The sequence below is a fragment of the Haliaeetus albicilla genome, chromosome 12 (assembly GCF_947461875.1).
Source record: "Haliaeetus albicilla chromosome 12, bHalAlb1.1, whole genome shotgun sequence".
In the NCBI taxonomy this organism is placed as follows: Eukaryota; Metazoa; Chordata; class Aves; order Accipitriformes; family Accipitridae; genus Haliaeetus; species Haliaeetus albicilla.
Genome location: NC_091494.1, coordinates 41,530,416 through 41,544,319, shown reverse-complemented (window position 1 = coordinate 41,544,319; position 13,904 = coordinate 41,530,416). Strand labels below are relative to the sequence as shown.

Genomic DNA, 13,904 nt, shown 5'->3' with positions numbered 1-13,904 from the left:
GAGTTTTTGCAGGGGTTGCGGAGTTTCACCCAGCAGCTCTGACAAGGGCCGAATGTAATTCCACGATATTTCTGGAAGCAAATCGGCAGCTGTGCCCCGGCACAACCACAACCTCTCGTTTGTAGAAGCCTATCCAGCCAAGTGCATCAGGGAAAGGTTTGGTGTCAGCATCTCTGGTGCTGCCCAAATTTGGTAGCAAGTCTCCCCACCATCCATTCATCCTGGAGGAGAAAAGAAAGGAAGACAAGCTTGCGGTTGCACCGTCCACGCAGGAGGGTGGGAGGACAGCCTGGCTCAGCCCCCCGTGACTCCTGGTGGGACTGCAGGTGCTTTTTCGGCTCGCTGCCCAAGCAGCTCTTGCACAACTGCTGTTTTTCCCTGGTGGGCTGGATTCAGACCTGCGGTGCGAGGCAGCGTGTCTTGCCCCAGGACCTGTTTCCCTGCAGGCTGTGGTCCTCCTCGTGTGAGTCTGCTCATTAAATGCACACCTCCATACATCCATAGCTGAGGAGGCAGCAGGTGGTTATTATATCTCTGGAATCGGATTAATCTCAACCTAGACATAATATTAATAATTTAAGATTCCCCTGTATATAACATTTCTCTTGCCTCCCACATAGCCCAAGTAAAGGGTTAGAGATTTGCCTCAATATTATCTCGGTGTTTTTCTCCTCTGAGCTTTAACCTTTCCAGATTTTCCCATTAAAACACCTGGAGGGAAAAAAAGAAACAAGACGTTGTCAAAAAATAGGAACCTCTAAACCTTCATTAGAGTGGCTTCCCCCAGCACTGGATTTGGAATGTAAGTGGTTGCAGTGGCCTCTTTGAAGTCTGTCATTACTGAAACAGTCCTCTTCCTCCTTCTCTTCTTCAGGTTAAGGCACCCACGTGGGTCAATCCGTCCTTGCTACTGTCCCCTCGTCTGTCTATCCTGGGCCACTGCACTTCTACAAGGCGATGGGTGCCATGAGCTGGAGTGAGCGTCCCAGGGTTGGTGGCAGGAAAGTGCATCTTTTAAGGCCTTTGCATGCCATAATCCTATTTATACCTCCTGGTAGAGTGGTTGCCTTCCTCGTGAGGGCAGATGACTGGTGACTCCTGCTTGACTACAACATGAGCTGTGCCAGGCTTGCCCAGTGATTGACAGTCATTCTCCATGTCAGTCATCCCCCTTTCTGTGCGTGTGCACTCTGTTATTCCTTGCTGAATGAAATGCTTTGCATTTGTCTTTGCTGAACTGTCTTTGCGAGTTTTTTCAGGCTCTGGCTCCAGTTTTTTCAAGATCAAGCTAAAGGCCTGATTTTGGCATTGCTATTGTAGGAATTGTCTTGCTTGGACTCTGTGTGAGTTTCTCCATCTTCAAAATAGGGCTGACACTAATTGCCCATTTGCAATGCATTTCCAGACGCGTGGCTGTAAAGTGCTATATGAAAAAACAGGCATTGTTATTATGAAACCTTCAGGAAAAAAAATTAATAGATTCATATAACTCCAAGGTCATTAAAACAAACCTTATGTGGATGGAAGAGACCAGAACTGAATAAACCTTGAGCAAACACAGCCTTTCACAATGAAACACAAACTGGTTTTAATCAGCAGTGCCAAATAAGTTTTATTTTCCGAGGTTTCTTTTTCCCCCATCTCCTTCTTTCAATATTAGCAGTTGCAGAAGAGCACATTGGCCTGACGAAAAGAGAGGAACCTTGCCCGACTCCTGGTCTTAATGAATATCATTTTTAAAAAACAACAACAAAATACTCTGCTTGGGCTGGCCAGGTCTCAAGTTGCTTTCAGCTACACTAGGATCTCAGCCAGCCTTTCTGAGTGTGTTATCCTGTGGTTAGAGCACTGCTATTTGTCCACAGATTTTGGACAAAATTGGGTTTAAGCCCCATCAGAAGGTAAGAGATGGCTGACGATCACCTCCTTGCGTTCGCGTCCTTTAGGGAACCCCCGCAGCAATTTTTCATTCTGCCTCCCCAAAGCTTCTCCTATGTTTGTTTGGGAAACAGAAATAGCTTTCTGCTAAGAGGATGATGAGGTTACGCATCCTGAGCTGTCACGGTGAGTCAATAGCCTGGAGCGGTGGAGCTGCCTGCAAGGCAAGGAATGGGAAACACCCTCGGAGGGGAGCCCTGTGCTGTCCACCTCATCTCTGCCTGCACTGGGGAACCTCTCTCCAGCAGGACACCTTCCACGCAGGGATGTTCTCGTTGCTTTTTAAGTGCCCTGGCTCCTCTATGAGGTTGATGGCTTGATCCTGAAAAGGCCACCATCCCTACCTTTCACCAGCATGAGGCAGCCTCCAACTGGAAAAGGATGGGAGAGCTAACTTTCATTACGATAATGACATCTCTGTCTGTCTGTCCCTTTGCCTCTTTCCTCCATCCAGACTTTAGACTCTCCATGGACCTTGCCACCATCTGCCTAATGACTGGGATGCTGGAGGCTGGGGTTGTCAAATACTTAGAAATAGTTACCTCTGTACAAATTTGACCCTGTGCTGATCACTTGGCATCATAGACTTTCCATTTTCATATACACCAGATAACTTCAGCGTCCAGGGCAAAAAGCTATTGCAGAAGGTCATGTTGGCATCTCATTCTTGACATGAAAGGTGCTAGCTCTAAATCACCGGTGGTGGGATTCGTTGAGGAGAAGGAAAAGGGAACTTCTGTTCTCTCTTAATCTTCATTTCCTCACACTGAATCCAGGGTCATCTCTGGGGTGAAGAAGGTGGAGACTTAGCTTCTTGTGAGCTGTCAAGGCGGAAAAGCTGGGAGAAAATGGCCCAGATTAGCAGCCTTGCTAACACACACCTAATTTTTAGTAAAACCTGTGATGTCTACTTGCAGGTTCATTTGTAAGCACTAAATTTAGTGACATGTCTTACAGTGATGTATGTGGAAGAGGGCTTTTGGAGGATGCATGGGTCAGTCTAATTCCTGTGTGGGAAACATCCAGTCTATGCTACTTTCACTGTCTGGAATAAATAAGCACCCTCCTGGTGATGCCATCAGACCATGTGAGCACCAGCCAGACCTGGAATTGTGCAGATTCTTGGTAGCTGCAGGAGTGTAAGATTGTGTAACTCATTTGCAAAAGTGTGTAACTATTTGCAATCTATTGTTTCCTGCTAACAGATTTTGGTCCAGCTCAGTAATGGTATTTAATCACCTACCTCTTTGTAATTACATTGGTATGCAGGCATTTAATTGTATTTTGTCCTCAACTAAGCTAGGTCCATCATTTTTCATTTGTTGTTGGCAAAGACTGTGCACAAAGATGTGTAGTAGCTTTTAAGAAACTGCCAGTTCCTGGTGATGCCGAGACCTTCATTTTTCAGCTCAGCTGGCTGATGTATAGGTGCTAAAGCTGGTGATCTTGCATTCAAATCTAACCCAGCCTGAGGTTCATAAAAATGGCACAGTCATTGCACTGTCAACAAATACTTTCAAACAGTAATGACAGTGCCCTAAAGCAATTTCCTTCTAATGTTGCTTAAGATGATGACAATGACTTGTAAAAGATAGAAACCTCCAGATTCTTTGGCCAGGCGGGATCTCCTGCTGATGCTTTGAGGGTCTCGCACTTGGGTGAGACTTTGCGTCCCATCAACACAAAGGATGAGTGAGTGGGTTGTGTCTGGGCAAGGCTGAGGAAAAGAGACAAGGCCATCGCAGAGACCAGGTATAGAACTGATGGTATAGCAGTGGGATGAGTTCTGGATTTTGCAAGCAAACGGCATATTCCTCTATTCATCATTTCTGCACAGACCTTTTTTTTTAAAATTTCATTTTATGGCACTTCTGCAGACACCAGTGCAGGAACACACAGTCCTGTCACTGAGGAAAGGGTGGCAGGCTGCCATGTCCCCTCCCCAGTTGTCTACGATAGCACTGGGCAGATTCCCCAGCGATGAGAGAAGTACAGTGATGCACACGCGTCTGTTGGGTGGTTGAAGTTCTCAGTAGCTCTGCTGGAGCATGACTAACAGGTGAGCCAAAGAGAAAGACGCAAGAGAGGCACTGCACAAACGCTGAATAAAGGAGAGTCCCCTCGCCAAAAAATGTGCAGCCTGATGAGACGGGGACGGGGCAGGCAGCGTAGCCCAATCCCATACCCTTCCCACTGATTCTCTTCAAGGAGGTCCATCCAGTGCTCTTGAACCACTGTGGCTGGTAGTCTCACCTGCAGGCGTTTCTGCATATGAACTCGTGAACGCGAAGCACCAGCAGAACATCACCAGAGACAATTCCTTGAGGCAGCCAGTCGCATCAGCCAGTCTCTCCACTGCGTTTGTCGCAAATCAAGTTATTACCTGCCACGTCCAACGTGACTCTGGCGTTACTCACCATGTTTACTTTCCACCCAACTCCCTGCTGCTGCAGCGCAGAACCAGTCGTGCCAGCTAACGAATGCCATCTAAACAGCGTGGAATGGACTTCTTATGTGCTAGATATGTTAGGTCATGTAAGTCCTTCCCAAGGGGTATAATTAGAGATCGCCACACCCGCCTTACACATGTTGAGCTTGACAAGGCTTGTTGGGCTGCGAACCCCCCAGTAGCACAAGTAAACAGCTTGCAATGAAGTCTGCCCGGAGGGCTGGCTGTTCCATCGCTGCGGCGCATCGCCCGGTGCCAAATTCATGGGCTGGAGACGCCTGCCTGTGGGTTTGCACAAAACAGTCGTGACAGCCAGCTGGGCGATGCTCTCTGATCACAGCCCATTCCCATTTGCTTGCTGCTTACATGTTGCAACCAACATGGGCTTGGAGGTGACTTGTAGCACTCTGCTGTGAAATATTACCAGGGGTGGGGGAAATAATACCCTTCTCTTTGCACAATTAGTTTGGCCATGAATATTTTCTGTTAAAAAATCAGTCTCTCCAAACTGAAGGTATTTTGCTTTTTCCATTGCTGCAGCTTCCTCCCATTTTCCAGTAGCTTAAATGGAAATGGATTTTTTTTTTTTTTAACTTTAGATTCTTATTTTGTGAAAAGACAAAAAAAACCTCAAAGAGGTAAATGCATCTGGCAAAACCTTCACTTACTAAAAAAAAAAAGTAATCCAGCTTGGAAGGACATTTCCAAGAGAATATGAGAAAATGTAAGATCAGCTCTGTTTGAAAAGGAATTGCCTTCTTCCATTGACAAGTGACAGAGAGGAAACCGTTGTTCTTATTTAAACATGGCCCAAACCTGCAGTGTATAAACTTCAGTTGGTCTCAGGCTTGTGGTCCCTGTTTCTTTTCGCTTTTCATCTTCAAATCTGTTTGGTTTTTTTTTTTTCCTTTTAGTGTCATGCCTGACTCCTTTTCTTTCTCATGTAGGAGGTCAGCTTTTCAAAACTGATCTTATGTCATCTTACATCCAGAGTCAGCGTCCTTGCATCAAAATAGCCCAGCATCATTAGGATATTTCAGCGCAGAGAGGCTGCTGTCTATGAGCTGTTTATGCAACTTTCTCTGAAGTATCATCTCGTCCAGGCCACACAGATGCCTGGGCTGATGCAAGCTTGAATTACCCATGTTTCTAGGTCAAACATCTCAGAAGATCTCTCCAGACAAAAAGCCCACAGCCTTCAAAAAGTGAGGAGGATGCTTCCAGTTAAGCTATCAGAGGGGAAAAAAAATCCCATATTTCCTTTTAATTGATTTTTTCAAACTCTGCCCTTCCAAAAAAATAAAATAATACCCAAGGTGCATGTAGGTATGAAGCAGAGCAGGATGTTAAATAGGCAACCTACGTCAGCAAGGAGCTTGCTCGTAATCAGCCATCCACCTGAAATACCTGGGGGCAAGGAAGGAGGCTGTGGGAACATGTTGCAACAGGCTGAAGCCATCTCGGAGGAGAGCTGCCACACAAACGGCGAGGCGGAAGGGTGCCTTCGCCTTCAGAAGCCACTTGTTAAACGTCTCCTGTTTGATCCCCACGTAACAGCACGCCGGGAGCAGGATGAAAATGTTAATTCCAAGAGAAGTACCCCCTCTTCACTCCAGCAGGTTTATTATCCTAATTGACTTACGGCACTCGGGTCTAAATTAGCCTGCTTGGAAATGTGATCGGCACCAGTAATTTTCCACTTTATGACATACTTTATAATAAATAATTTAAAAAATCATAAATAGCAATAGTATTAGATCACTGGCTCTCATGAACTAGCCTTAGTTTAAAGTATGGTGTAGAAAAGAGGGTTTTTTTGATGATGCATCCTTAAAAACCGTGTCTGTGTTACTCTTTTGCCGTAATTAAATTATTGCTTATAAGAACTTTTGCTTGGTCGAAAAGAGAAAAAAACCCCAATTATAATAATTCCACTTCAGTGTTTTCCATAAGCTCCTAGCCAAGTTGGCCAATAACTAAGGCAAAGAACAGGGAAAAAAAAGGTATGTATTGTATACTCACTTAAAACTTGGCTAGAAATGACCTTTTATTGTCTAATTTTTTTTTCCATGCCCAGCTTGGCTACTTGAGGCAAACTCATTGCCAAGTTTCTATAATGTGTTATTTTCCTATGTGTTATATGTTCAAAAACATTTTTAAAAGCTGCCCTCCAAGTGTTGTACAAAGGTTTTGCATGGACAAGGCCAGAGGACCCTGGGTTTGATAGTGGTACCAATGAAGATGCTGGCGTTCAAAACCAAAATGTTTTGCTTGCTTTTTTTTTTTTTTTCCCCCTTTTTTCCCCCCCTGTCCTGTTCCCCATGCAGCCCAACATGGCAAGATCTCCAAATGGGCTGTGCTAACAAACGCAGCTGAAGACAGCCATGTGATGTTAATATAAACCTCCTCTGTCAGCTTGGAGAGGCACCAGGAAATCTCCCCCGGAATGCTTTTTGCAGCGCCTGTCTCTGCTCGGTGCCACGCGGTGGCATTTGTCAGGCACACTCAGCCGCGGCTCTCCGGAGGGCTTGGACCCTTTTCCCTCTGTCTGGGTCACTGTTACATGTGTTGTGTTGTGTCTGAGCACATCGGTGACTTTTTAATTTAAAAAAGAAAAAAAAAAAAGGAAGCAATTCTGGGTTACGAAAACCAACCCCCAAACCAGTTCCTGTCATTCTGGCTCATCCATAAGGATCTGGCCATGGCATAAGTGATACTTGAGTCACGATAAAATAAGAACTGAAACTCTCTTTACATTCAAGGGTAATTTCTCTTTGAGTCCCTCATTAAAAACACCACACTGGAATAAATATAAAGACCAGGGGCTCAGGCATATTCTTATTTGGGATCATTTCGTTTTAGAAAGGAAGAAAAATAATTTTAAAGTTTGATGCAATTTCTTTTGTGGTCGTGCAGTTTAAGTTTGCATTTCACTGCGTTTGCCTCAGAGACATGTTTAATTTCTTTCTTTTTTTATATTTAATTTCATTTTCTGGTTTTTATGAAGTCCCGCAATGGTTTTTTTGTGGTGAGCTGCCATGGTGTTACCAATGCATCTGAAATATTACAGGCAGAAAGACAGCCACTTGAAAGCAATAATGAAGGCAAGTCTGTCCGAGCTTTTATTTCCTATATGTATTTTGTCCTATATAAAGTTATACAAAGGGTAAAGCTTTCAGACATCCTGATCCTGCAACTGCTTATAAACATATTTAATTTTATTATGCAGTGGCACAAGTTGAATACATCTATAATACAGAGATGTAAGCTCTAGCTTTTGAACATAATTTAGAAATCCAGCTAAGGAAAAGCAAATAAAAGTGCAATTTTCAATGTCGTACAAGTTTCCTCTCTGCATTTTGTGTTACCAAACATCTTTTAAAACCCTACCCCAAGTGATTTAGGAGCAAAAGTCCCACTATCAGAGACAGGAGCCTAAATCAGTCAAATGTGGCAGAAGGTGATTATATTCCTGATGGGGCCTTTTCCATTTTATGGATCATCCTATTTTCACATGTTTATTTTCACTCTGATGTAGAGGGACTCACTCTTCATTAGCATGTTGGTAACCGAGCGCATATTTAACTCTGCTCTGTGCACTGCTGGCATTTGTTGGGTTACTTAAATGTAGGTCAAATCGGAGAGGGCTTGGAAGAAAAGCGGAGACAAAATTGAGAGAGGAAAGGTCGTGTGCAGCACGATGCACACAGATGGCTTATTATCACCAGGACCATGTGGCAGAATCCAAACTCATCTGACAGTCTGTTTTCGTGATACAAAACTCTTTCAGGGACTGCTGAATCTCTGAAAGTATCTGGGTGCATTCTGCATGATGTTCACACTTCGCTGACCTCACAGAAGCCTTGGAGAAGTTGCAGTTTCAAATCTAGTTTTGCAAACTAAGAGGTTTAGTGCAGTGCTTGTGGTGGGGTGGAGATCCCACCAAACATTTTGGTGTTTGCCAGGTCTCTCGAGCCACACTCACCAGGTTTCTATAGGTTTCCAGAAACCAGATGGACATTTTGTGGGTCCCACCTTGCCTGGCATCTCTGCAGGAGTGAAAGTAACTCAACAGAAGCTCTTCTCCGTGGATCAGTCCTTACCTTTCTCCTGCTCAAAGCCTACGCAGAAAGCAAGAATCAAACGACTGGAGGATTTACGTTGGAACTGGATCCCCATGGATCAGAACATGAATAACACCTCCATCCCCTCCCAAATCTTCCAGGCCTGACCTTTCACAATCTCCATTTCCTGACCAATGACTCCAAAGAAAATAGAGCTGCTAGTTGGTATTTAATGGAAATCTGCGCAAAACTTGTCAAAATACACCACCATGCCTGTCAGATGCCTGGGACAAGACCTCTACAGTAGTTTCCAGAAACCCAGTGCAATTACTTACATTTTAAATTATCTTTAATTGTCGCATGTGAGCTACAGAAACATTTTTCCCCACTCTGAAGCAAGACCTCGCTATTAAGAGTCACCCCATAATTGCGGCTTTAATAGGGGGACCGCAGCAGGTCAGCCGCGAAGGTTAGCGCAGGGCACAGCAAGGCGAGAGCGGCTGCTGAACGCCAGTAAGTGGAAGTGACACATCACAATAGTCCCATCAATTATGTAGGGGCAGTTTGGAGTGTAAACTTTTTAGTGAATCTAATTACCCCGCCAGATGTTTTAATCCAATCTCCTTGCCCCTTCTCTGCCGTCAAATACTACGCTGTTTTTTGAGTCCCTGATATGAAAAAGTCACCTTAACTATAGAATCTAGAATAAACTTGTTGCGTTTTTTTTGCAGGAACTGAGCATCCTTTTGCTATCCGAGAGATTATTCAGGTTCACGTGTGACTCAGTACTCGTGGGATTGCATTGAATCAGAATGAACACGCTCATGAATTGATAAGGGTGTCATGAAGGGTGCAAGACTGATGAAAAATAGATGAGATGGTGTAAATATGCTCAAGAGCTGAATGACAACTGTTAGCCCGGCAATGCCGAATTTAAGCAGGCCCTGTCAATAGCATTAGAGATGCTGCACCAGATTTTCCAAGGCTGCTTGCAAATTGACCTAATGTTCCTGTTGACACAAAACCTTGAAAGCGTAGCTAAAAGCAGCATTGCTGAACACTCCTGATTCGCTCACAGATTGCGGTCAGAAGTGAGCATGAAAGAAAATACTTGCCTACGCATCCAGGAGAGGGGAAAATAGTGAATTAACTGTGCACACAAATGCATGATATTACCTTCCAGAAGCGTAGAGCAGAGAAGGAACCTGCCAGCATTGGGAGGAGTTTCCTTGTGATTCAGTGAACTGTGGTTTTTGGTTTGGTGGGAAATCTGGGAGTGCACATGCAACATTGATCAGTCTTCAGCCTTGACTGCGGTGCATGGAAAAAATCTCTGTCTTTGGCAACTTAAATCCCTAACGTGAAAAAACCCAACTCAAATCAGAGGGGTCTCAAACTGTTCTTTGTTAGAACTCCAGTTGACCAAATTGATGGTCTTTATTTTTACCAGCTTATGACATTAATAGTTGCTTTTCTTCACTTCTTGCCCCATCTTGTTCCCCAGTGAGAGAACATTCAGACTTGCACCAGGCACAACGTTAGTCGCATGCTCTTGGAAGGAAACATGCAGAGCAAACAATGAAACAAGGCTGTTTATAAAGCCTTCAACACATTAGGCAGTGGAGAAGAGCCCAAGTTTCCACGTAAAGGCCTGAATGGACAAGAATGACGTGAAACACATGGAAAATATGGAAAATGTGGAGTAAGTAATAAAATTATAAATAAAACAAATACAATAAATTGGGAATGCAGTTTTACTCATAATGATTTGTGTTCCTAGTAACCCAAGACTCCCTTACCTTTGGAAAATTGCATGTTTTTCCAATGGGGGAGCTGACTGCAGGTAACAGGCCTGACGGGTTGTGCGGTGGCTTGGGCCATTGAATGGCTCAAGCGTTCAGCAGGGTCTGCTGCAGCCTTGCATAAGCCCCTTCCTCTGACAATGACTTGCATCATCATCTCAGGAAAAATCACTTAATCAAGCGGGGGTTAGTGTTAGTGCAGGAATTTTGGCCAGAAATGAATCTTGGCTTCTTCTGGGTAGAGAAGTTTGCCTGATGGAGTTACCTGGGTGCATTGCGCTAGGTTTGCTTTTTCCCCTGAGTTTTCTTGGTTATCAGTGCCTGCACTGCCCTCTGGGAGTGTGCTCTCCCAGTGCTACCCTGTGGATGTACTGGTGGGATGGGGACTCCAGTTTGTCATTGCCATGAAAGTTGGCAGGTACTTCTGGATCTCATACAGTGGGGTTGCCTGCAAAACCTCTGCTTTTGTAAAACACTCGTACAGAGGCTGTCTTTAACAACTTCAGTATCTTTTCAGCTCCAGAAAAGAATGCTCAAAAGCCAACTCTGAAAAAAAAAAAAAAAAAGTGCTTGTCTGCTTTAACCACTGGTGGTGCTTTATCGTTAGATTAATAGCTAGAGTTATAGAATAAGCTTATCAAATACATGAAATATGGCTTGTATTCGTAACTAGTCAAAGGGCTGTTGGAGCCCAGGAGCCAGCACGGTTAAGGGCACCTGTAGCAAAGGCCAATGGGACAGAAAAAGTGATGGAGCTGGACTCAGCTGCCTCTGACCCTTTGTCCCAATTAATTAGGTACCAATTTTGATGTAGTCTATTGGGAATGGCTTTGGCACAAGCCAAGAATAAGGCTTAAATTCATGATTTTCAGATGGAAGAATTTATATCCAAATGAACCATCTAAAAGGGCAGCAGAAGCCCAGAGGAGTGAAGCAACGTACCCAAAGTCATTATGAGAACCGAAGCGTGCGCACAAAGCACAGTGCCACAGTCTGAGACAATTAAATGCTGAGTTATATGAAACTGTGCCTTTGCTGTTGTCAACAGCTTGGAAAAGTTTCCTTTGATACCACTGTGATGATTTGTTTTGCTGCGCTAGCAATAAAAGAAAAAAAAGGGGAGAGGGGAGTACGAGTAGTGTATGAATTGCAGCTATTCTTCAAGGTGAAAGATCTGAATTTCCATTTCCCTGTGCCATTAGGACTGATACGGGTCTGACTGGCCAGTATATGGTGAAAAAGTCCCTCCATGTGCCAGTATTGAAAACTGTTTGTGCATTAGTTGGAGTCTTTGCCAGTGAAATAATATCGTCCCCTTTGTTTATTATATTGAAACTCGATAAAAGAAAGTGTCGGAGGGGGAAAAAAATAAGTTTGCGGTGTGAAATGAATGTTCTCGTCTGGGCTCCAGGATGCAGCCGTGAGTAACGTCTGTGGCATCGCTGGGCGTCCTACTGCAAAAAACAAGTTATTGTGCTGCAGCTGTAATCTGGGGGGTTGCTGGGAGAGGGACAGCCCGTGTTTTGCCAAGGGACCGCCACACTCCATCAGTTCTGGGGACTGTTCCCTTCCAGGGGCATTGCCTCCTGGGGTGCTGGAGGTGGCATAGACTCCGTAAGTAACTCAAGTCCAGATCTAGATGCTCCACACTGTTATTCCCGAAAAAGGCAGACCCTTGCAAGCTTGTTCTGAAGCCCAGCATTATCTCGGTGCCTCAGCATTCGGAATAGGTGCCACTCCCCCATTCTTTTTCTGAAGAAGTGACTACATGTCGGAGATATTTCTGGATCAAAAGCTAGCTTTGCTGCATTGAAAATTAGCAGAAAAGACCCCAACCAAATGAAGTGTCCTTTTCTAATGAGAAAGCTAGATGCTGTGTGTTATCAATGTGCTTGCAAGTTGATGGAACCCCTTTACAATACAGTGGCAAGGAATTCCTTTAAATTACAAAATCAAAGTAAAGCCAAAACAAAACCAAACAACCCCCTCCAAGCCCAAAAGGTCCCTGTACAAAAAAGGCTATAAAAATCTCACATGGCTGAAATGCTGCAAGATTCCAAAAGTATTAAGCAACATCAATTTGTAAGGGGGAGGAAAAGTATTAGTCAGATTATAGATGCTTTGGGCCAGTCCTCACAATTTTATTTCACATCTGTAAGTGTTAGCGCTGAGGGCTCTCACTCTATGACAGGGGACCTAGGTGTTAATTCAATAGGAACTGTAATAATAGCAACAACAACAGCAATAACACCAGTAGAAATATTGGCATCCACCTCACCCAGTTCAGCACACACGCCACTGGACTACCAGACTATATTGATTTTTACCTGGGCAGCTATAACGTGTGACTGCATGGATGAATACAATAAAGCAGAAAGGCAACGGTAGCACAATACGACGTGGCCGTATTGCACTTTCTGGAGCCTGAGCTGGCACAGCTCTGGGAGGGAACAGCTGGTCCCTGCGAAAGCTCTTGTATTTCTTTGGGTCGAGGACCAGTGCAGCACCTTCAATATTACCAGCACAGTCTTTCAAGAAATTGTTTTTGCAGAAGAAAGACATTGGCTAAATGAATGAAAATAATAAAGGTTTATTTGAAAATGACGATCCTTCATGTTTGGTTTTTAGTTTTTAAAACTTTAGAAGGTATTTCAGATCATGGTTTCTGCTGTCTGTGTAACAAGAGCATTAGAAGCAGCATGGGTTTAAGTAAGTGAAATTTGAGATTCACATGACTCCAAACCCGGAGTTTTACAAAAGAAGACAATGAACATCCCTCTGCCCCAGCTTACGTCATGGCAGTTTGGCATATAGAAATAATACTGCTTTACTGAAATGCTGCAGCTAGTCAACCAGTCCCTTCTCTCCTATACTGCTCTGTAGGATAGGTGTCTATCCTTTTCTTCTTGAGATGAAGGCTGTGATAAAAGGATACCCCATCAATTAATAGAAAAAATAAGAAGTACTAAAGAGAAAGAGCCCCTCCTGGCTTCAGATAGCTGCAGCTTGGTAAAGTTTGAGAGCAGGGCATCCTAAGAGTTAAAGGAAGAAATATTCTCCCCTTTTAAGTGTGTCTGTGTGCACAACAGCCCAACCTAACATTTTGTCTTCACTAGCAAGCAGCACGCACACACACACACACACACACACTCTCTCTCAGCATGATCCAGGTCACTCCGATTTCAGGAGACTTATTAGCTTTACAGTGTTAATGGAAACCAGTCTCCAATGCGGGGTGGAGCAGCAAGGTGAACCAGGAGGCTGGGAGAGGGGGATTTGCTTTCTGAGGTGTTGAGTACTAAAAGTGGCAGCAACTTCTGACAGTTCCTAAAAACCACCCTTATTGTGGCTTGTTTGGTTTCTGGGCAGAGATGCCTGTGAGCAGAGCTAGAGAGCAGCCCCTCAGGCTGCTGAAGGACCTTCCATCCCACAGCAGACGTCCTGGAGAGTAGCATTAAAAAGATCAGCTCACTGGCTTTTGCATGGAAAGGCAAGATAAATATACATGTTTCCACCCAGCCTTTGAAATGGGTTCACAGGGGTGTTCTCCTCCTCGTGTATAGCCCCTTAATGTACAGCCCGAGATGCCGTTCTGCGTGTTGGGGCAGCAACGGCTGCTGTGCAAAGAGAGCCCAGGAAAGACGGATTAAG

General features: G+C 44.4%; 1 long non-coding RNA gene across 2 annotated transcripts in view; it reads left to right on the top strand.

The window, feature by feature from the left end:
- The window catches only part of LOC138688217 (uncharacterized), a 129,913-nt gene extending 117,079 nt beyond the window's left edge, over window positions 1-12,834 (top strand). For both annotated transcript variants that reach the window (XR_011327295.1, XR_011327294.1), the window contains 3 exons: window positions 875-990; window positions 9,183-10,153; window positions 11,126-12,834. This is a non-coding gene — a long non-coding RNA (uncharacterized lncRNA). The remainder of the gene's footprint in view (window positions 1-874; window positions 991-9,182; window positions 10,154-11,125) is intronic.
- The last annotated feature ends 1,070 nt before the right edge of the window (window positions 12,835-13,904 follow it).